At 39.8% G+C, this 25078-nt stretch overlaps 1 pseudogene; it reads right to left on the reverse strand.

The window, feature by feature from the left end:
• Positions 1–472: 472 nt before the first annotated feature.
• LOC114046979 lies at positions 473–15823 on the reverse strand (annotated as a pseudogene).
• Positions 15824–25078: the final 9255 nt, after the last annotated feature.

Consider the following 25078-nt stretch of genomic DNA (forward strand, 5'->3'; position numbering starts at 1 on the left):
CAGATACTTTCATTGTCCCTTTTGTACATAAGCATCAGCATCTTCCTCATTAGTTTGCCAAGTTCCCTAAGGAACTTTGCCGGCTTCTATTGACTGTCACAATAAAACTTTGCCACTTGACTGGAAGATGGTTTGAGTGTGTGAATTCAAGCCAGATGACACCACCCTGTACCTGACATTTTGGGGTTCCCAGCACCCCTAAACCATGTCAGTGGGACATGAAGCCAGGTCTTCCTGATGAGTCCAGCATAATTTCTCTCTTGTATCATTCTATGTACTTATCCTTTCTTCCATTAAGTTTTAAACACGTTCAGAGCATAGGTAGTCAGATCTAATTTTATATTCCCAACAACCAACATGGGGTTTTATCCATAGTGAGCACTTAATAAATATTTATTGAATGACTGAATGAAGACTAAATAGAAAAGGTTTTCAGATTGTCTTTTCCACTTACTTTCAAAATGAAACCAAATCAAACATACAAAGATTTATTTCTAATGATATCAAATTGTTTTGTCTGCCAAGCGATCTTGGCTAGTTTAATATTTGCCAATAAGATAATCCCAGAAATATTCTGGTGATAATATTTTAGTGGGTTTGCTTAAAAAGAAATAGTTGTTTAAGTGGCTTTCAATGTTATTTTTCTTATCCTGAAGGATTACTTTAAATCATTGCTGCTCAGGTGAGATTTAAAACCCAAAAGGGAGAACCTCCAAAAATGGCTGCACGGTAGGTAATATGTCTCTATCACCCCAATACATACATGCTGCTGATAAAGGTCTCCTCTCATAAGTGAAATTATATGATTTGTCTTTATGCTGCTATGCTTGGCACTGTGCTACAGATTCCCTCAGGGTCTCCACCCCAAAGATACTCTTGATGGAATCCTAATAAAGCTGGCCCCAGCCTCAATATTCTAGCTTCCTAACAGCAGGCATGTCCTGATTTGACCACATAATCTGGCTTTAACCATGCCACAGGCCCCCTAGACCCAATATCCCAAATATGCCCCAGTAGAACAGGAGGCATGTCCATGTGATGGAATTCTAGCCACTGCCCAAAGACCCAATTCTCATATTTCTCACAGAAACAGCAGGTGTGTCCATGCACTCAACCACAACCAAATCCATCTAATCTCACACAAGATCACAATAGCCAGGCAATCAGAAAGCAGCACCACCAGGATGCCCAAACAGGATGTGGACCCCAAAACAATGGAAGGGACTTTCCCTAAGTAGACACCTGTGCAGTAATAGCAAAAGCTGTCCTTTGGGTGAACTTATGGCCTAGAGAGGCTTATTATAGTATCATTATCATATATACATGCCCCTCCAATGGATTTTTTTTCCTATATGCATTATGGGTAATCACATGAGTAGTTCTATCAAGGCTGGGACCCTTTCCCTAATACCTAATCCCTTGACAAACCCCTCTTGCCTTTTTAATGTTACTATTTTCTGTTGTGTAACCAGCACTATTGCACTATAAAATTGCCTGTCTTGTCTTATCAAAGTTGTAGCTTCCTTCTTGGAATTCAGCCTGCTGGAGAGTGTTATTCTCAATAAATGTCTTTGCTTGTGTTGGAGATGGTCTGAGTCTGTGAATTCTTTCGAGACCACTCCCACAACACACCATGAAACCATAACTCTTAAAGACTTGGTCTACATCCTTGCAGAAGAGAAAGTCAGGTTCATATTGGATATGATTTGCAATGTGTTCTCCAATGGTCTTCATGCTCATCATACTAATGTCTTCCTATTGATCTTCTTGAATAATTTTAAATACTTTGAATTTCTGAAGAGGAACCATACTTACCCAGGGCATCCTGGAGGAATTGTTTTTTCCTATATGTCTGTGAGCTTTTAAAAATATATTTCAATAACTATTTCAATATAATTTGTTTCCTTTGTAATTTTATCGATCATATTTTATGCATTTAAAAACATTATTCTGAGAAGAGGTCTATACGTTTCGTCAGACTGCCAAAGAAGTCCATGGGAGAAAAAGGTTAAGAACTCCTGACTTGTAGAGTTTATTTCTATAGATCTCAATCATGAGAATGTTATATGTATAATTTACTAAATTTCAGTAAAAGTTTGACAAAGTTTCTCACTTTATCTTTGTGAGTGAGGTAAAGAAATGTGGGCTAGATAAGAGTATAATTATGTGAATACAGATTTAGTTGAACGACTCAATTCCAGGGGTAACTATGAATGGCTTGATGTCATCTTATAAGGCAGCTACTACTATAGTGTCCCTAGGATTAGTATGTGCCCCTGTACTATTCTGTGTTCCATGTTCATGAACTCTGAATTTTCTTTATCTGATGATAAAAGAGGTAGGGGCAAGTGAAAGTATTTCCATTTTACAGATGAGGAAAGTTCCTGAGGCATAAAGCACCTTTGCCAATCCACAGCAGGTTTGTCCAGAGTCAATTACTTGTGCTGAGTCAGTCAAAGTGACTCCATTTTAAAACTTTGTTTAGGCTTTGAATGGCAGCTAGACTGCATAAGATGGCACATGTGCACTAATCCCATCTCCCTACGATACTGTAATGAGGGAAGAGCTGAGGTGGCACTAACCCGACCTCCTCATAATTATGTGTATTAATAAAAAATACTTTTGCCTTTATATGGAAGTTGTTTTTGTTGTTGAGTTGTGTCTGACTTTTCATGACCCCATTTGGGTTTTTCTTGGCAAAGATACTAGAATGGTTTGCCATTTCCTTCTCCAGCTCATTTTACAGATGATGAAATGGAGGCAAACAGGGTTAAGTGACTTGTCCAGGGTCAACACAGCTAGTAAGATGAGTCTTCCTGACTTCAGGCCCAATCCTCTATCCACTATACCCCCTAATTGCCCCCTTGGAAGTTGTTTACTCCCATCAAGAGAAGCGTGGAGCACTTTGAATTCCCAGGCCAGCCTCACCCAACTGCAAGCTGCCTTGGTGTGCTAAATAAAATCCTTTTAACTTTCTTTTGCTGCATTTGCCTTATTGACCAGGGCAGGGCCCAAACCAAGATTTCTTTTAACAGATTGAATGCACAGAAATGGCACAAGTGCTCTCTCCAGATTCACAGAGCAGTCAGGAAGGACCTTAGAAGTCATCTGGTCCACCCCATTTGTTTTATAGTTGAGGAAACTGAGGTTTCAAGAAGAGAAATGACTTGCCCAAAGTCAGCTAGTCTAGACTTCTTTGTCGGAGGCCTTTATTGCTTGGGCTTAAAGCAATAAAGGCCCCTTTGCCCATTTTGTAGGTGAAGTTAGGTCTCCTTTGCTAGTTGGGTGGAAGGCTACAGAGGGACTTCCTCTTCTTAGGTGAAGAACCATTTCCACCTGAAGCCACAAGCCCAAGTAATGTGTACTTTGGTCATTTCCTTTTAGAGTAATTTGGGTGATGCAGCGTTTTCCTTATTGTTAAATTGCTTCCTTAAAGAAAATTGTCACACAGGATGAGGTGGGGCAGATCATCTTACTCAGTCCTCCTTATCCAAGAAGAGAAAATTCTCTTCCATGTAAAGCCAGAAGATTTCTTCTTTCAGAAGAGATTAGGTAACTCCCACACAAGTTGCAGCAGGCTGCAAGCCTTCCACTAATTTTTTTTGTCAAAAAGGTATGATTATGCTGGAGTGTGTTTCCCACTTTCTTGGTTGTGACCAGGACCCATCTGTAGTGATTTCAGGATCTGGGAAGGAAGACCATCAATCCTCCAAGGTACCCAGCTCTACCGCAGCCTCTCCAGCTCATCTGGAAAGAATGCAATTAGAGATAATCAAGGCCTTCCAGACCTGGAGGATTGGGTGAAGGAATACTTAGCCTGGAGAAGTCTGGGGGAGGGGGAGGAGTGGATACATGATGGCTGACTTCAAGGATCTCAAGGGTCTGAGGGCAGAACTAAGAGCAGTGTGGGACGATGACAAAGAAGCAAATTCAGTCTTACTGTAAGACAAAACTTGCTGGTAATTAGAGCTTACCTACTATGGAGGATGGCTGAACAGCCTCCAGAGGTAGATTTCCCCTCCCTGGAGTTCTTCAAGCAAGGGCTGGATGAATACTTATTCAGTGTGCTGCACAGGGGATTTGTGTTCAGGTACCAGTTGGACTGAATAATCCCTGGGGTCCCTTCCAGTTCTGGGATTCTGTGATTCACCCCTTTGTTCCCTATTAAAATTCAGGTGCTCCTTGTCGATGGAATGATAAGATAATCATAGTTCTCATTTCCACCCATGACTCAATCATTTCATGCACTATGCTAGGTCCTAGGATACAAATACAAGGAATGAATCCCTCATAGTCTTCGGGAATTTGAATTTAATATCATTTTAAACTTTATAAAACTCTTTTTCTCACTGTCAAAATATTAGGAGACACCCTGTTTTCCAGAGCTAAGGCCCAGCAAGCAATCTGTGCCCTGAGTTTGGTATAACAACAATCCTTTGCGCTCACCCTCTGGATGATCTCAGAAATAGCTAAATCCCAGAATCATTTTATATAACTATTGTATTGCTTTGACTAGTACCAAGTGTTCTCTGAGCTTGGACAAACACTTGCTGTACCCATGAATCAAACTTGTCACACCGTTGCTGTTACCACTCATTGTCAGGCTAGAGATCACTGTGCAGCCATTGGTATAAGTACTGAGATCTCCTCACACTAAAGTGGGTCCCCCCAAATAGGGATGGGCTCCAGCACCTGTGTCCTTGCTTGCAAGCTGTTTCCCTCACTTTGAAATTAAACTTTTGTTTGATTCCTGACTCTCCTGTCTCTAGGCTGCTCTGTTTGGCTCGGGGGGCTCATAGGTTAGAGGCTGATTCCTGTCCAGCTGACATCACTGTAACCCAGGAAGAGAAGTCTTATATTTTACATATGAGAAAACTGAAACTCAATTGAGCAAATTGCCTTATCTGCTGTCATGGGGGCTAACAAGTGTCAGAGTCAGGATTTGAACTCATGTCCTCTGATTCCTAGGCTGGCTGTCTTCCCACTAGACCCTGGAAAATGTAAAGGACAGAGTAATTTCTGATACCTTTGGTTCAACTAACATTTAGCTCTTGCTATGTGTCAGGTCTTTCTCTTGGCACTGGGGTTGGAGGAGATATAATATGTAAACAGATAAATATAATGCAGGGAATGTGATAGGGGTTAAGGAGAAATCCAAAGTGTCCTAGGAAATTTTATTTTATTTTATTTTTTTTTGTGAGGCAATCGGGGTTAAGTGACTTGCCCAAGGTCACACAGCTAGTAAGTGTCAAGTGTTTGGTCTGAGGCCGAATTTGAACTCAGGTCCTCCTGACTTCAGGGCCGGTGCTCTATCTACTGTGCTACCTAGCTGCCCCTCCTAGGAAATTTTAAAGAAAGAAGGGCAACAGAGTTCTCTCTTCTCTATTTCATTTTCTCCTCTTAACACTCCAATTATTTATCACCTAATGCCCGTACTATTTCAATAGACCTCTGGTTGATCTCCCTGCCTCCACTCTCTCCCCATTTCAGTTTGATCTCCACTCAGCTACTAAAGTGATCTTCCTAAAGCCCATGTCTGCCCATATCATTCCCCTATTCAATAAACTCTAGTGGCCGCCTATTACTTCTAGGAGGTCAGTTAGGTGGCACATAGGATAGAGTACATGCCCTGGAGTTAGGATGACTTGAGTTCAAATGCAGCCTCAAGCACTAGCTGTGTGACCCTGGGTAAGTTACTTAACTCTGTTAGCATTAGTTTCCTCATCTATAAATGAGCTGAAAAAGGAAATGGCAAACCACTCCAGTTTCTCTGCCAAGAAAACACTGAATGGAGTCATGAAGAGTCATACCTGACGGAAAAACAGTTTCTAGGATTGCTTCTAAGATCAAATATAACATCCTATGCTTGGTTTCATAACATGCCCCCTTCCTACCTTTCCATTCTTCTTAATCATTACTCCTTTCCACATACTCTATAATTAAGTGACCCTGGTCTTCTTGCTGTTTATTGGACAAGGCAAACCATTTCCCACCTCCAGGCATTCTCTCTGGCTGTCCCCCATATCTGGAATGCTCTTTCTCCTCATCTCCACCTCCTGGTTTCCCTAGCTTCCTTCCAGTTTCAACTAAAGTCTCACTTTCTACAAGAAGACTTTTCCAGTTCCTCCTTGATCTTAGTACCTTCCCTTTGTGATTATTCCCAATTTATCCTGTAGATCGCCTTTTCGTATATAGTCATCTCTGTGTTGTCTTCCCCATTAGATTGGGAGCTCCCTGAGGTCAGCGACTGTGTTTCGGCCTTTCTTTGTATCCCCAGTGCTTACCACACTGTAAGTGTGCTATATATATAGCACATGTAAGTGCTGGTACACATATATGTGTGGCACATATAAGTGCTTAGGGAATTCTTGTTGACTTGACTTTTTAATCAATATCTTGTTGACTCAGCTTTTTTTTTTTTTATCAATTATTTAGTTAAAGGTGTAGATAGCATTGTACCAAATTTTCAGATGACAGAAAAAGAGAGGTAACTAAGATCATAGATATAGTTATAGCTAGAGGGGAACTCAGGCTATCCAATCCAACACCCTCATTTTATAAATGAAAATGTTGAGGAGGTTAAGTGATTTACTTCAAATTACAAAGATAGTAAGGCAGCAGAAATGGGATCTGAACTCAGGTTCTTTGACTTTAAAACCAGTACTTTTTCCACTGTAACATAAGCTAATGAATAAAAATGATCTTCTTCCTATTACATTGGACTCTATCCAACGAGATTAATATTAATTGTTTCACTCTGTCTTTTTGTAGGTTCTGTTGCTCCAGAATTTGTTTAGAGGCTTGATTTAATGTTGTTTCCGAGGGAAACTGGGGAGAGCTCAGGCAACTTCCTGGCTTCTCTCTGTCATCGTTCAAGATGAATTTTAATAAAGATAAATGTATAATGTTACACTTGGATTCAGATATTCAAATACACAAGTATAAGATATAGGAGGCAGAGCTAGGCAACAGTTTGTCTGAAATAGATTTGGGGAATTTCAATGTACTGCACACTCACCAAAGGTGTAAATATGACAACCAAAAAATCTGAATGCAATGTTAGACTTTGTTGAAAGTCCTTGTGTCCAGAGCAAAGGGAGAGAAGAAAGGTCTGCTGTACTTGGTTCTGGTGAAATCGTATTTGCACTGTTGTACCCAGCTCTCATGCCTCATTTAGGAAGGCCATTGATAATCTAGGGATGGCCCAGAGAAGAGTGACCAGGATAGTAAAGGGCCTCAAGTTTGTGCTATTGGATGATCAGGTTGAAGGAATGGGGTGGGGGTGGCATTTAGCTTAAGGAAGAGAAGACTCAAGGTGGACATGTTCACTATTTTCAAGTGTACGAAGGATTGTCAGGGGAAGAAAGTTTAGATTTGTTTTGCCTGAACTGGGAAGAAATTCAGAAGCAGATCTCAATTTGTTGGAAAGAAAAACTTCCTAATGATTAGGTCTATTAAAAGGAGTAATAAAAGCTGTTTCATGAAATTGTTCTCTCTCACTAGAAGTCTTAGATTCTAGTCAGCAATCTTACAGTAGAAATTTTTTGAGGGGATATAGGTGGAATAGGTGGCCTCCAAAAAAAATCTGTCCTGATTCTTTATCATTGGCAAGCATTTATTAAGCTCCTACTATGTGCCAAGCACTATGCTAAGCTTTGGGAATACAAAGAAAGGTTATAGCATGAACCTTGCCCTCAGAGCTCACATTCTAATAGGAGAGAAAAAAGATGTATATAGTGTATATACAGTATAAAAGAGAGATCATCCCAGGAGGAAGGTGCTAACCTGGGGAAGCCTCTTTTTAAATTTTTAAAAATTCCCCCCCACTTAATAGTATTTTATTTTTTCCAATTACATTCCATCATGAGTCTTTTGGAATTGTCTTGGATCATTGTATTGCTGAGAAAAGCTGAATCTATCAAAGTTGGTCATCATACAATATGACTGTTACTGTGTACAATGTTCTCCTGGTTCTGCTCACTTCACTCAGCATCAGTTCATATAAGTCTTTCCAGGTTTTTTCTGAAATTTGCCTACTCATCATTTCTTATAGCAAAACAATATTCTATTACATTCACGTACCACAACTTGTTCTGGCCATTCCCCAATTGATGGGCATCCTCTCAATTTCCAATTCTTTGCCACCACAGAAAGAGCTGATATAAATATTTTTGTACATGTGGGTCCTTTTCCCATTTGTATGATCTCTTTGGGATACAGACCTAGAAGTGGTTTTGCTGGGTTAAAGGATATGCAGTTTCATAGCCCTTCGGGCATAGTCAGGAAAGGCTTCTTGCAGAAGGTGGAGTTGTGAGTCTGTGGAATCAGCAGAGTGCAGCATTCACATCCTGTGTCTGACAGCTACTAGCTCTGTGACCCTTGGGCAAATAATTTAGAGCCTGTTTCCTTATCTGTAAAATGGGGAATATAAAGATATATAGTACCACCTTCACAGGGTAGTTTTGAGAATCAAATAACATAATGTATATAAAGAACTTCATCGACCTTAACTGCCATATAAATGCCAGTTATTATTTTTATTGTTCTTCCAAGATTCTCTGAAATCAATTCTTAGAGAAACTTGAGCCTTGCACTCACATACAGACAGCAGCCCTTTGCTGCCCCCTTGTGGTCTTCTGCTCTGTGCCTGATAATTTGTAGCTTTCAAAAAATGGGGTTGACATCCTAACATCTTATCTTCATTGAGATTTGCTGTTTACAAAGCATTTTCTTTACAACAATCTCGTGATCTAGGTAATGCAAATATTTTAATATTTATTTGAATATGAAGAACTGAGCATTAGAGCAGTTAAGTGACTGGCCCATAGTCACACAAGTTACTAGGCCTCTGAACTCAGTATAGGTTGGTCTCACTCAGTCCTATACTTCCATGAACCCGGCTTATTTGTGAGAAAGCAATTGAGTTAATAAAATCATATACTTTTGGCATGAAGTCAGACAGGGCTGCTGCTAGAGGGAGTGAGATTTAGTAAACTATTCCAGGCCCATATATTTTTAGGGTCTGTGACCTCAAAAGCTGCCTGCTTAGTACATTAATTAGGAGGTTCAGTGAAGGTATATATGCCTAAGATGGAATGATAAGAAGAGAGTTTTGTCTAATAGAGACAGTAGAGCCCTGACTAGAAATTGTTGCTTCCGGGACAAATTTGGTAGAACATTTATATGGACGAGCAGTGGCAGATGGCCTAGAGGACAATCCAACCCCAGAGGCAATTGTGCTAGGAGAAGGAGTGGGAACATGTCCTCCTTATTATTATTATTATTATTATTTTTGGCGAGGGCACTTGGGGTTAAGTGACTTGCCCAGAGTCACACAGCCAGTGAGTGTTATGTGTCTGAGGGTGGATTTGAACTCAGGTCCTCCTGACTCCAGGGTCGGTGCACTATCCACTGTGCCACCTAGCTGCCTCGGTCCTCCTTATTCTTATGGGAGAAGTTGAGTCCCAGGGGTGAGACCCTGGGGGTGGTTGATGGTTGACCTGTTCACAGGGATGCAGGGATGGTGGTTTCTGTGGAGAGAAGTATCTTTCTTTCTCCCAATTCTAGCTTCATGCTTTGTTACTCTGGGGCAAAGAAAGCCTGTATTATCTGAGAGGCTACAGTCAAAGACAAGTTGAGTATCTATACCATGTGTGTTATAAGAAAAGCCCACTTTATTTTTTAGCCCATTGTATAGAGAGTTCATTACTAAATGCAGAAAATTAGAATTCTGGAACTAATTTATCCAGATTATTGCTGTTTGGGAGTTTGAACAGTTTATTTTTAGAGCAGAGTCCCTAAGAGGAGCAGGTTAAACTTAGCTATCATTCTGTGTTTTTGCAAACATATGAATAAAGCAGGTGAAATTCAAATCTGTGCCTTTGAATGAAAATTAAGATAATGCACTGGGTTGAAGAGTCTTAGGAAGATGTAGCAAGAGAAGCCATTCTACAAATCTGGAACACAGCTCTGTGATATGAAAGAGTAAGTGTGATTTAGTGGAAAGAGTGTTGGATTTGGGGTTGGAAAACCTGAGTTTAAAACCTAGGTCTGATACTATCTATGTGACCACAGGCAAATTACTTGACCTTCCTAAGCCTGTTTTCTTGCCTGTACATATGGAAGTAATACTACTCATAGAACCTAATGTATAGGGTTGTCAGGAGCAAAGTATTATGTAAGTAAGCGTGAGCCATGTAAATTGGTTTTCCTTTTCATCCCACCCTACATATTTTAGGGGTAGTGCAAAAATGAAGAAACTGTCCTTCCATTGTAGATCCCAGTTCTGGGGAATGATTAGGGAAGACAAAGAGCTTGGAGAAAGAACTTCTGTATCTAGCTCTATAACCTTTAAGGTCAACCCTGGGAAAGGCAACTTCTCAATTCTTTTATTCTGATCAGAGGAACTCATCTCTCTGGAATGCCCCCATGCCCATTTTAGCTGTCACAAAATCCCAAGAACAGAGAGATGAAGCTTCTGACGTTAAGTCCTTACCTTCTTGTATTACCTTAAATATATTATATTACCCTATGTGATTAATATTGACCATTAGTGGTTTAGGAAAGTGGTATCAAACTCAAAACCTTGAGATGGCATATTGACTTAGAAAACCACAAATCAACATTATTTATATTGTATTGTATTTTTATTTATTTTGTTAAACATTTCCCAATTACCTTTTAATCTGAACTAGCTCCACTAGGAGTTTTGTGGATCTGGAGTTTGACACCTCTGGTTTAGAGGGCTGATAAGGCCACAGCTGATTTTCTATATATTTCTAAAATGAAGTGGAGTAAACTTTTTAGATGTTGGCTTAACATAAAGGGAAAAAAACCCCTCAACACTTAAGGCCGTTTGAAAGTGGAATGGACTGCCAAGGAAGGAATGGGAAGGTTCAAATGAATGAGTTCCCTAAGACTGGTGGTCTTAGAGCTGAAACTGGAAACTGGAAAATCACTCATCCATTATGTTGCAGAACAGATTCATGATTTGAGAAGGGTTTGGACTAGGTGACCATTAAGTGCCCTTCCAGCTCAATAGTCTATGATTCTATGATGCTGATTACCAGCTGTACCTACTTTCCAACGGCAAACACAGTCAAATTCACAGTAATCTTCTATGTGTAATAATCTTCTAGGATCTTGTTCTAGAAAGTGCCTTCCCACACAACTAGAGCAAACCATCTAGTCAGTGTTAGAACACTAATGTGTCTTCTGTTAAAAAAGACAAAAGCACCTTGGTCAAAGCCCTATTGTTAAGTCAGAGGCAAATGTTGTCCTGGCCTGTGACCAAAGTCTATAATGATTTGGGATGTACTTTTTAGTCTGGACTGCCAATTACCTTAGATATTTGCACTTAAGATAATGTTTGATAGCACTGCTCATCCTATCCGCTCTTTTTAAAAAAACTTCTCTTTCTCCCTCTCTTCCCCCCTCCTTCTCTTTCTACTATTTTACTTCCTTTTACCATCTCTCTTGCCTATGCCTTAGATCTGCTATTAGCATTCATTAATTCTTCCATTAGATTGTAAACTCTTTGAGAGCAGGTCTTTGTCCTATCTATCAATACTTGACTCAATGCCTCATAAATAGTAGGTGCTTGACCAACTATTTGTTGAATTGAAAAGAATTAGATTGAATTCATTCATGTACTTATTTACTGAACACCTGTTATGTATAAGGCTGGGTGCTAGGCTCTATGAGGGAGACAAAGATGAAAATAAGACATAGGCATATAAGTAACATCCTCTCTGGGCCACTGTGGGCTGTAGAAGGTAGAGCGAAAGTTCAATAAGAAAGATACAAAGCACTTTGTTTGAGAGGATTAGGGAAGGCCTCATTGGAGAAAGTAGATTTTGGGCCAGGCCTTGGAAGATGGATAGGAATGAGATGGATCTGGGATAAAGGTATGGGGAGGATGGGTGCCAGAAGAGACAGGGAACGAGGGCAGTGGGCTATTCCAGGCAAAGAAATAGTGTAGCAAAAGCATGGAGGTAGCAAAACTCAGGGCTTGGTGTGGAGAATGGTGAGCAAATCCAGGTGGCTGGATCCCGCATAGAATGAATAAAAGGGAACAGTGGAAGACAAAGCTAGAAAAGTTTGAGCCACGTTGCAGAATATGTGGAAGGAATTTCAGTAAGCAATGAAGGAAGGAGAACATGGAAGGGTTTTGAGTGAGGCTTGAGAAGAAGGAGGCAGAAATTTAATCAGAGCAGTTCATCTGGCCTCAGGGTTTAGACTGGAGGAACTGGAGGCTGGGAGAACAGTTCAAGGCAGGAAACTGTGACCGAAGATACACGGAGGTGGCAAAGTCGGATGCAATATTTAGGGAGAGATGCCATAGTCTCAGTAGAAGGTTCCATTAACATAAGTCAGGATGACAAGATTTTGTGAAGAAGATGATAAAATAACTTTGTCAAGCTTTCAGTGTCAGCTTAGTCGTTGTGAGAAATAGCATAATTTGGCATGGCTCAGAGGAAAGAACAGTCAGGAGACCTGGATTCAAATCCTGATTCAGCTACTTACTAGCTATGTGACCCTGGACAAGTCACATCACTTCTTTGAGGCGCCATTTCCTCATCTGTAAAATGGGAATCTTGAAGAGTTTGTACTAGCTACCTCACAGGATTGTGGTGTGGAAAGCACTTGAAAACATTCTATCACTGTATAAATGTGAGTTATTAATATTATAGTGACCATCACCATCATCAATGTCCGTGTTATGGAGTTGTGAGAATTTGCTTTGTAGATCTGAAAGCTCTATAAAAAAGGAAATGATGATGATGATGATGACTAGTTTAGTTTTGAACATGTTGAGTTTGGGTGCTTCAGGCAGGTGGAAATGAGAGTATGGGGCTGAGGAGAAAGGTCAGGGTTGAAAATAGAAACTTGGAAGTCAACTCAAAAGTGATACTTGAAGTTGTAGAAGTGAAGGGGTTGGCTAAGGGATACTTGGTAGCTAGAAAAGAGATGTGAGCCAAAGATAGTAGTTAATGGTCATTGCTAGGTCCTTTAGATGGTATTTCTATGACTAGAGAGGTATTTATATCTGCATTTCCCCAAAATAATAAATATTAAATAAATATTAATTAAATAAATAATACTAAATAGTTAAAGGGGAAAAAGAAAGGAAACTTTCAAGAGGTTGGCTAATTGCATAGTAATTAGTATACTTTCATGCTTACTATCCTTTATTCCCTGAAAACTCAACTCTTTATTAAATTAAAACTGCACCACACTAGGAGCAAAGTTTTAATCCACCAAGACATGTTTTAAAGAATCTTCCTCTCATACTTCCTATACCTAATTTGTTTTCTCTGGGCTCCAATAAATTATTTTATATAGGAAGTCCCCATTTGCAGTGCACACACTCCAAATAAATAAATAAATCAGAAGCTTACTGAAGAAGCAGCATGACATGGTGGTAGGAGCTCAGCACTTGGAGCCTGTAGAGTTAAGTGGGTATTCTGGCTTTGACCTGGCTGTGTGACCTTGGGTAAGTCATTTCTTTAACTGTCTCTTGGCTTCAGTTTCCTCATCTCTAAAATGAGGTTAATAAAGGCAATACTTGCCTCCCAGGACTGTTGTAAAGAAAGTGGTATATAAGCCTTAAACCACTGTAGAAATGTAAGCTACATAATTTTCTTGAAGTTGAGCATATCTGTAAAGATATACAAAGTATTAGAAATACACAAATTAAAATAAATGACATGTGAAGATAGAGTGCTATCTGAATCCAGAGAAAGAACTGATAAATAGAAGTATGTATAGAATAATTTTACACACACACACACACACATATATACACATACATAAATATATACATATATATATACACACACACACATATATATATATACAGATATAGATAGAGATAGAGATATAGATATAGATATAGATATAGATATACTTATTTGTGTCCAAAGGTAGCCATCTGGGGGAGAGGGGAAGAAAAAAAAGAAAAAGTAAATTTATATGATAAATTTGTTGTATATTTGGAGGGAATAGCAAGTTGTACATGGTAGATGTGCAGTTTCTTGTGCAATCATCTTTTTATTGTACTGTTATAGAAAGGCTTGCTTTGTTCCATGAATTGAAAATAAAATAAGTTTTAAAAAAAGATATACAAAGTATCCCAAAAATCTTAGTGCAGTTTAAAGCTACTTAAGTTTAAAAGTGCCCTAAGACTTTTGGGACCCTTTGTATATCTTAGATGTGATAGCTTTCAAATAGAAATTCCATTTAATGTCTGAGTTTTCATCGACTATCCTCATCCTACCATATACCCCTCCCCACTTCCTTTTACTTTCTTCTTATAAATAGGATGAGGGCACTCATTAAATTCAGTGCTACTGAAAACTATTTTCACTAATTAATTAAACTAATTTCACTAATAAAACAGAGAGAGGAAGAGGCAGTGTGTAAACATCTTCAAATAGTCTATGCCAGATCCTCTCTGGGCCTTGAGTTTGTATGTAACAGCCTTGACTATATGTTTTACCTTTCAGTGAGTCATGTTCTCTCCCACAATTAGAGTCTTTCCTTGGCTGTTGCTAGCTGGCCTCCCTGCTTCACACTTGAGTTATGCTGATGTTTTTATCTCAAAGGCAGCGGCTCTGCTCTTACTCAGGATAAAACCAGTCTGACAGCTGGACTTCTTCTGGCAGATCAACCCAGGTCCTGGGTGCAAACAGAAATTAAAGAGAGTCAAACAAAAGATAACTGGTATCTTGATTGAATGTACATTAGGTCATAGAAGCATGCAAATTTTAGCGTCTCAGCAGCCAGCTTGAGCCCCCCATATCTGAAGAGAAATCCTTTCTCCAACATCCCTGCCAAGTGCTTATGCAGCTTCTGACTGCAGATGCCTGTGATGGAGAGCCCACGACCCCTTCAGGCAGCATATTTCAACAACCTTCGCTCTTAATTGGCATGGGTTTTTTTCTTGCATGGAGTGGAAAGTTACTTTCTGCATCTTCCCTCTACTATTCCTAATTCTGCCTTCAGGGTCAAGTAGAACAAAGTCTAATCTCTCTTCCCCATGACAACCCTTCAAATACTTGACTATAATAGCTTTATTTGTGGCAGCAGAAAACTGGAAACAATCCTGTATGTCTCATGATTGGTGAATGGTTGAACAAATTATGGTATATGTTGTATCCTCAAGAAATGACAAATATGAAAAATACAAATGAGGAGGGATTGGCCTCACAGATCTTCTCTCTCCAGAGATGATCCTTGAAGGCCTTCATTGTTGTTGACGCTAGCCCAGAGAGGGGGACCCAAGGTCACACAGCGTCAGAATTTGAACCAATGTCCACTTAAGTCAAATCTAGCACACCATTTCACATTGCTTCTTCAGAGACTGCTTCTGGTGATCTCAAAGAACACTGTATTGAGAGCCAAGACACTGGGGTTTCAATTCCCTTTTTGCTTTTGGCTAATAGTATGTTCTTTGGGAAAGTTACTTCCTCTCTGGGCCTCAGTTACCTTATTTGTAAAATGAAGAGATTGAAAGAGACGATGTCTAAGACCCCTTTAAACTCTGTCGCTGGTTCTTTGCTCATACTATCCCTGGGGATGATATCTCCTTATTTTATAGAGAGGTAAGAAAACTGAAATCCCCCCCGCCAAAGTCAGTGACTTTCTCACATAAGTCAGAGCTAGAACCCTGATTAGTATCTAATCACATAAGGTCATAGATATCAAATTGGAGAAGTGACTTGCCCAGGGGCCTACAGGCATTTAGGTGGATGAGTAAGCTGAACCTTTGGTGTCCTCTTGTCCCCCAACTCTCACCTGTGGCTCTAAGAAACTGTCGCATCTGTGGTAGCCTCATTCTAGTAAAACCATCTCAGCAGATGGGTTAAACCAAGTTGGGGATGACTGATAGGCCTCAAACCCATTGGTGAGGTAGAGGGTGACAATCCCAAACACATGAAGACTTCCTTCTGAGGAAGGGTGGATAAAATCAACTTGTCCCAACAGCCATGAAGGTGGCTGAAGCAGGCACTCTGGAGCTCTTATAGCTTGGTCAGATATCAAAGATGCCAAGGTCATTAATTACATCCCAGGCCATTACTACTCATCTTGACTTTTGTCCTGCCACTGGACTTTGATGACTCTGGAAGAGAGAATGAGGCTGATGGCTTTGTGCAACTCTGCCTCACTTAAGTCCAGTTCACGAGAAGTCAAGACATCACCCAGTAATGTCACTGGACCTCTTTGAAAGAAGGACAAACAACAGATGATCAAGTAGTTTTTTTTTTTTTGGTTTATTTATTTATTTTTTTTGGTGAGGCAATTGGGGGTAAGTGACTTGCCCATGGTCACACAGCTAGTACGTGTCAAGTGTTTGGTCTGAGGTCAGATTTGAACTCAGGTCTTCCTGACTTCAGGGCTGGTCTTCTATCCACTGCGCCACCTAGCTGAGGTGGCCCCGATCATCTAGTTCTTTTAATGTCTCATGGATACCAGTGAAGTACTTGGGCTGCAGACCTCTTATCCCTCACACTCAATACATTACCAATACATGATGAGCAAACTATGAATATTTTGTTTATTCTCATCTGTAAAATAAGGAAGTTAAACTAGATAAGCTTTCAGGACCTTTCTAGTTCTTAAATTCCATAATAATAATTCTCATCTCAGTAGCACCTTAAAGGTAAAAATGTGCTTTCCTCACTACAACCCAATGAGGTAGCTACTACAAAGATTATCATGCTACCCCAGTTTTACAGATGAGGAAAGCTGGGACTCAAAGGTCACCCAGTATTTGTCAGACATGGGATTCAAAGGCAAGTTTCTTGACTCCCAAAGCCAGCTCTCTTTCTACTCTAAAACACTGCTTCAAGACACAAGACATCTGTGAGGCTAAGACTCCAATGTGTATCTTACTGGTCTTAGGATTTAGAAGCAATGTTGATATGACTGTTGTAATTAACATAGATACGTCTCAGGAGAGACTGTCATGAGACTTTTGTATGAGTGAAGTCCAGCTATTCTTTGAAGGACTAGTAGTCTTGACTTTCTTCTCAGCAGCTCCATGGCACTTTAGCTTTAAGAGTGATAAGAATTCTTTCAACTTAGAGCTCCATGCTCTCCAAAGTTCTCTGCTGCTTCCTAATGGTCACTGCTTTTGCAGTCTCTTTAGGATTAATGACGTATCTTGTGGTTATTCTCCCTGCAGTTAACAAAATCACTTGGGTATTTTACTGTCCTTCCACCTGATTTGAATGCAGAGTTTAGCAAGTTAAATTAATGAGTTAAAAGCAAAGGCAATAATCAAGAAGGATATATTCATAATAGAAATTTGTCTTTATTTCAAAAGAATGGAAAACATTGAATCCCTAATTTGGAAAGAACTTCATTAGAGGGAAATAGTTACGGTATGCTGAGAAGAGTCCTGGGCCTCCAGTGAGAAGATACAGATTTGAATCCTGGCTCTGGGACTCACTTACCACTTGTGTGACCTTGGATAAGTCTCTTTACCTCTTAAGGTCTCTCTCTGTTTCCTTTTCTATAAAATGAAAAGGATGGACTTGAAAGTATTTAAGGTACCTTCTGGCAGCTAGGTGGTTAGGACAGTGGTTAGAGTGCCCAGCTTGGAGTGAGGAAGACTTATCTTTCTGAGTTTAAATCTAGCCTCAGACACTTACTATCTAGGTGACCCTGAGCAAGTCATTTAGCCCTGTTTGTCTCAGCTTCCTCATCTGTAAAATGAACTGGAGAAGGAAATGGCAAACTACTAGAGTATCTCTGCCAAGAAAACCCCAAATGGGGTCACAAAGAGTTGGACACAATCCCCTAGTCCTATGGAATTATTATAGTTTTGACACTAGGCTAGGGGGAAAGGAGAGGATGTTTGTTAGCTGCTGTAGACATCCTATCATTTCTTGATACACGAGCCAAAGAGAAGCTTGTTCAATATCATGATGGAGATGGATCTCTGGAATGCTACCCAAATACTCAATATTCATATTAAATGCTCTTTGAGCATTATAGTCTCTATACCATTCAATTCAACCAGCACTTATTAAATTCCTACAACATTTAAGGCATTGTTTTAGGTGCTGCGGATTCCAAGACAAAAGAAAAATTATAAGCCACTAAGAGCTTATTTTCTGCTGGAGTGATATGATATGCCCACGTTTAAGTACAACACAAAATAGCTAGTGAAGGAGGCAAGAGAGAGCAGTGGAGTCCTCCAGAAATATTTGAGGAGGGAGAGTACACTGGAAACTGTCTGAAGCAGTGCCCAAATGAAGTCTTGAGGGGAGAAAAAGGCATCTGAAAGAAGGCACGAAGAGGGAGCACATTCCTGGAATGGGAGGATGATTTCTCTGAATACATGGAGGCAGGAGATGGCAGTCCAGTTTGACTGGGATGTAGAGCATGAGGAAAAGAAGAAAGTGAAATAAAGCTTCAAAGGTAGCCTGGAGCCAGACTGTGCAGGACTCTTTATACTCTAAACCAAGGAATTTGTCTTAGAAACAATAGGGATTGACTGAAGGCTTTTGAACTCTGGAGCCACATGGTCAGACCTACATAGGAAGAGGATTTTGGCAACTGCGCAGAGCAATGGTGTCAAACTCAAATAGAAATGGAGGCACGGAGACTCTACATAAGGAGCTTTGAGGGCCACTTATTGTGGTAGAAAATGGCATATGTTTACTTATGTCCTTTTAAATACATTAACACATGAAAATCAGATAGGAAATACATTTTAATCTGGTTTCTGCCACACTCAGGAGTGTCGTGGGCCATGTTTTTTTTTTTGGTTTTTTTTTTTTACATCTCTGGTATATAGAGAATGGATTGGAGAGAAGAGACACTAAAAGTTTAGGAGAACAATTGTAATAATAGTAGCTGATATTTATCTAACATTTTATATCCTATGAGGTAGTGTAGTTATTTTCCCCACTTTACAAACTAAGAAACAGAGGCAGATAGTAGTGAGGAGATTTGCTTAAGGTCACATGGTCAGTTAGTGGCAAAGGTAGAATTCACCCCGGGGTGTCCTGCCTGCCTTCAGATCAAGTGGGCTCCTTTTCTTGCCAGAGTAAGGCATTGATAGTATGGGACTGGCTCCTGAAGGAGACATCATTTGCATTGGGCAGATGTTTCAAAGACAAGAATGCACACTATTAAAAGGCATTTTCTCACTATGCTGAAAGAATTAGAGAAAGGTAGAGACAGGGAGAAGGGAAGAGTTATGCCCCCAACAGTCTCTACATCTTAGCAGCTGTCTTTAGCACCCATAGAGTACTAAAATACCAAAGCCACTAGGCATTCTGCTCAAGTTAGAGACAAAGGCAGGGATGCCCAGGGTCACACAGCTAGTAACTATCTGAGGGCAGATTTGAATTCAGGTCCTCCTGATTCCAGGGCCAGTGGTCCATCCACTTTGCCACCTAACTGCCCTTAGAAGAACAAATGTTTAAAGATAAATGTTGATGCTAGGATCAGAATAATCATAGATTTAGAGTTAGAAGGGAACTTACAGGCCATCTAGTCCAATCCCCTTATCTTGCAAATAAGAAAACTGAGAGGGAATTCCTCCTTCATCTGTAGTGATCACTGTCATTAAAAAAAATTAGGTAAAATAGAAGTTTGCCTGATTGAAATCAGCCACCACAGTTAACTCTTATGATCTGATTCGTTAATATTTCATAGATACCTGGAAGAAGATTCCCAAAATATGAACAATGCAATCATTAAAATCAGTAATGAGAATAGAACCATTTTTCCTTTGAAGGTCATTATTTTTTTCCTGGGAGAGAAAAAAAGAGAAAGAAGAGATTTTAAAAAATATGTAAGCAAATAAGGAGTAAAATATGGTCAGTCTTACTTGTCCATCCCTTTAAAAAATGTCAATTTGTGAATGTTTTATTAATATTTTACAGAGTATCAGATGCCATCTCAACCATATAACCTGGCTTCCATGGAGAAGAGTTGCTTGGGAGAATGGAAAGTATTTTGAGTTTTGGAGTCAGAGGGCCTAGGTTCAAATCCTGGTTCTGCCAGTGACTATGTGAACTTTCACAAATTATTTACCATCCCTGGGCCTCAGTTTTCTTGTGAAAACTCATTCCATGTGATTGCTTTATAGGTGAGATTATTCATCAGCATTTATCTTTTAGTATTCCTAAGAACATTCCTTTCAACAACACTGATGAAGACTGAAGCTTGTCCTGTGCCTTAGCACCTTCCTGTAGAAATGGCCTAAGGAGGTGTCTGAGTTTGTCTAGGCTGGGCACTGTTTCTTTCTCTGGACTCCAAAAAAGTGAGATTTTTGTCCTCAACAATATTCTCTGCTGGGAAATATTTTATAAAAGGCTATATCCACTCTCCTGTTACCTTGCTCAAGGTCAAATGACAGAAACAATAATGACAGTTCACATTTGTAGAGGGCTTTTATGTTTACAAAGTATTTTTCTCACTGCAGCTCTGTCAGATAGGTAGTAAACTCAAAGAATAAAAAAGAATTGGATTTTATACCATGATATTTACTGTCCTTCCTGGTTGATATTCAGGTTCCTAGACATTCTATTTGGGAAGAAGACATTAATGAGGCACTCATCCTTGTGGCCACACACACACACACACACACACACACACACACACACACACGTGCACCCATACACATGCACACAAGCCCCCAGAACAGCTTTGTTATAGGCATAAATTATACCTCATGAGGTAAGGATTGGGTAATTGATCAGGTATTAGTCCAAATGACTGCTTTTCCTTATGCTTTTCCCCAAGAATAGTTCAGTCCCAGTTCCCTAAACTCATAGGGCCCGTAGGGGTTGTCTAGAGGAACTTTCAAAATCTTAAGTGCAGGGGCAGCTAGGTGGTGCAGTGGATAGAGCACCAGTCCTGAAGTCAGGAGGACCTGAGTTCAAATCCTACCTCAGACCAAACACTTGACACTTACTAGCTGTGTGATCTGGGCAAGTCACTTAACCCCAATTGCCTAAAAAAACAAAAACAAAACACAAAACAAAATCTTAAGTGCACTAAACATTTCTTCCCAGGGCAGGTTCTGGGTAGACCAGTAAGTAGCAAAAATTTCACCTGGAGCAAACAAAGTGGGAGTAGAGAGAGGCTTATCTGAGTTGGAGCCTTAGGAGAAGAAGTAACATCAGCACCATTACTGCCACTACCAAAACAGTCACTCTCCTAAACAGGGCACACAGCAAGAAATAATATCCTCAAATAGCCTTTGAGGTCCCTTTGAGCTCCAGACTTATGTTTCTATGGCTAAATCCAACTTTATAATTCATGATTTGAAAATAATACAAGAAATAACTAAAAATAAATTCAACTGAAAGAGAATTCCTTAATATAGTGGCTCACAAGTTGATTTTATCAATTCATATGTTGGCTTTCTATTTTAACTATTTATTAATTTATAACTAGTCGCTAAGCTCAGTTGTTTCTATGCTACTTGAAAGAGTAGAGTACATGTATTAAATTTTTGTGCCCTCTACATTTTGGTGCTCTAAGGAAAGCCCCAGCTGTCCAACCTTTGTTAAGATTCTGCTGTTCTCCATACAAAGAATAGACTCCTTTCTCACTACTGCTTCTTCAAATCCTTAAGTTTCTTCAAAATTAGTTCAGGTTTCACCTCCTCTATGAAGTTGTTTCTGATTCATTGCGATGTTAGTGCTCGCTCTGTCTCTCTCTCTCGCTCTCTCTCTCTCCCCTCCCTCAAATTGCCTGATATTTACTTATCAGCATATAGATTTTATCTTCCAGTGAAATGTAAACTCATTAAGGAAGGGACTTTTTTGGGTTTTTGTCTTTGTCTCTCTGGCACCTAACCCAACACCTTGCAACATACCACATACCAAGCACTTGATGCTTTTTATTGAATCGAAGGATCCCAGTCTGGGGAAAAGGGCCATGAAAAAATTAGCTTAGCTTTCTCTAGAGGTCTATAAATTTCTCTTACTGTTCCCAGTTTGCCCAGTAAAGCCTGTGAAAAATGAACAGAATGATTGAGTCCAAGTAAGACAGAGGATGTTGGGTAGAATATAGAAAACTTAAACCATTCAATCATTTCTTTTGAATAAGGATGCACCTTCAAGCTAAGCCAACTCTCCATCCAACAGAGATATTTTAGACTCCCAGTATTGATGGGAAGCTTAGAGGGCGTCTGATAAAACTCATACCTGAACAGGAATATTCTTTATGATATTCCTGGCAAGTAGTTCTCCAGTCTTTGCCTAAAAACCTCTTTTAGGGGGCAGCTAGGTAGTGCAGTGAATAGAGCACCAGTCCTGAAGACTGGAGGACCTGAGTTTAAATCTGGCCTCAGACCAAACACTTGACACTTACTAGCTATGGTCCCTGGGCAAGTCACTTACCCCCAATTGCCTTAAAAAAATAAAAACCTCTTTTAGACAGTTCTGACTATTAAAAAAAAATTTTTCTGTCTATCAAGATGAAATCTGCCTCCACCTCCAATCAACCCTACTTCTATTCTCTAGACCCAAACAGAGAAGAATAATCTTTTTTATGCATGAAAGCCCTTCAAATAATTGAGAAAATAATGATCGTCCTTACTCCTTTCCCTCAGTCTTCTCTTCTTTAGGTAAACATCCCTAGGTCCTTCATCCTATCTTTTCATGTCATGACATCTTACCAGTCCTCTCACTAAATCCTCTAGAAAAACTCTTTTTTAAATTAAAAAATGACTATTTTCTGTACTTATGTACATTTACGGAAGTAAGCAGTATTTGTGTAGTGGGTAGAAGCCAGTACTTAGAGTCAGGGTGATCTGGATTCAAGTTGTACCTCTGACATATGCTGGCCATGTGACCCTGGGCAAGCCACTTAAACTCTCAATCTTTACTTGTCCCCTGCCCCTACCCCTTAACTCTCTAAGACAATAAGTTGCAGAGTCCCTGCTGGTTTCCACTGGTAGAAGAAATTTCTTTAAAATCATAAGTCACAAAAATCCTAGGATCATGGAATTTAGAGTTGGTAGAGACCTCAGCATCCACCTAATCACAGTAATTTGGAAGGGATTTCTTTTCTATCACATTTTTAATGAGTGGTCAGCCAGCTTCTTGTTGAAGGCACCCAAAGGAAGAGAAACCAATACATTCTGAAGCAGCTGATCCTGTTTTTGGACAGCTCCAATTCTTAGGAAATTTTTCTTGGCATCAAAGCTAAATTTGTCTTTTTTGTTACTTCCACTCACAGATTTTGGTTCTGCCCTCTGGGATTAAGCAAAACTACTTTAATTCTTCTTCCACAAGACAACCAGTCAACTACTTGTGAATGGGGAGGGATGGTCCTTTGAAACTTTGACAATTTTGACGACTGGAAGGGGTTAAGACAAAAAAATTGCTGTGAAGTTTACACTAAGAAAACAGTTACAGAGACCATGCATTCATTCATCTACTAGGAAAAAGTCTACTTCATGGTTTTGTGCTAAGGTTACTCATTTGCATATTCAAGTGACAACTTTGGAGTTGATAATTGAGGAACTTTGAATCCCACAGCTGAATAAATTTACTTTTCATGTTTATGATACAGCAGAGATAAGATTTTGGTTCCTCATCATGAGCTGTAGTGATGCTATTCAAAGTGAGGATGCTTTTCTGAACCAGACAGAGTACAGAGAGTCAGAGGAGAGACCTCGGAGCTTGCAAAAGTGAGGAGTTAACATTCTGAACTGTCACTTATTGTTGAGGAAGTAGACAAGAAGAACCTCAGAGCCCAGCTAAGGGAGCAGAGCTGGAGAGGCTTCTGTCAAACTTAAGCTAGGGGTTTCTCTGTGCTTTCTGAAAGATCATAGTAACACTGTAACTGAGGCTATCAGCTAAGTATGAACCGGGAAATGCTGAAGACAATAGCTGTCATGGAGGAGTAAGAGTAAACTCAGATGAACCAACAAAGAGCTCATCATAGCAGAAGAATAACAAGCAGGAATGTAGTCCAATAGACCAACCTCATCTAGCTAAGATCATTCCCCTGGTTGGTGCTGAACTAATCCCACATAGGTATGGAGCTGTCCAGTTTAGCAGGGGGGCCACTTGCCCAACACAGCAACTATGCCCATCATCAACTTTGAAAGGACAGTTCCTGAGATAGAGCAAGGGTGTCAGTGGTCACTATTCCTGATTTGCGAGTTGCTTTGGCCACATATGTTCCCCACGTGTACTTCATTACCCTTAATTTAAGTTGGCACCCACTCTCCCCTACCCACACTGTGCACATTAATAGGAATATGCCTCATGTTTATGGGTAGAATGTTATGTAGCTGGTATTCCTGTTCTGCTCCTGTTTAGTAAATGTTTTGATTAAGAGTTAATGGAAGGGGCAGGTAGGTGGTGCAGTGGGTAAAGCTCTGGCCTTGAAATCAAAAGGACCTGAGTTCAAATGCAGCCTCAGACACTTGACATTTGCTAGCTGTGTGACCCTGGGTAAGTCACTTAACCTCGATTGCCTCACCAAAAAAAAAAAAGCAAAAAAAAAAGAGTTAATGGAGTCATCTTGACCGATTTGTTCATGAGAAATACACTGGTGAGGGTCCCGTGATCTATAGCGTTAGTGTGGAAGTCACCATCAGAATTAATCCCTACAATCCTAAGAGTAATGAGTTTATTCATCTTCCCTTCTTCTTTGGAACCCCAACCAGTCAGAGTATATGCAGGTTGAGGGGAAATTTAACTTTGACAGGGGAAGTCTGGCCAGGAAGGATGGCAAATTCTTAAGAGTGGAATTCTGAAGACACAAAGGGAAGTTACAGTGATGAGGAAAAACGGAAGTTTTCTAAGTAGACAGATGTGGATGAATAGGAAACCTAATCAGAAAGAACCTGCAGCCTACAGAGGTTCCCAAACTTATTTGGCCTACTGACCCCTTTTAAAAAAATTACTCAACATCCCCCCACCCAATGGAAATCTACTTTTTTTATATCTTTAATGGTTTAAAAAAAATTGCATCATTTAAAAAAATACAATTTTTTTAAAAAAAATGACACATCTTAAATTTAATAATTTATTGTAAATTTGTGGGGTTTTCCTGCATTGAAATTTTGATGATGTAATATTGCCTTATG

The sequence above is a fragment of the Vombatus ursinus genome, unplaced genomic scaffold (genome assembly GCF_900497805.2).
Source record: "Vombatus ursinus unplaced genomic scaffold, bare-nosed wombat genome assembly UNPS02014786.1, whole genome shotgun sequence".
NCBI lineage: Eukaryota > Metazoa > Chordata > Mammalia > Diprotodontia > Vombatidae > Vombatus > Vombatus ursinus.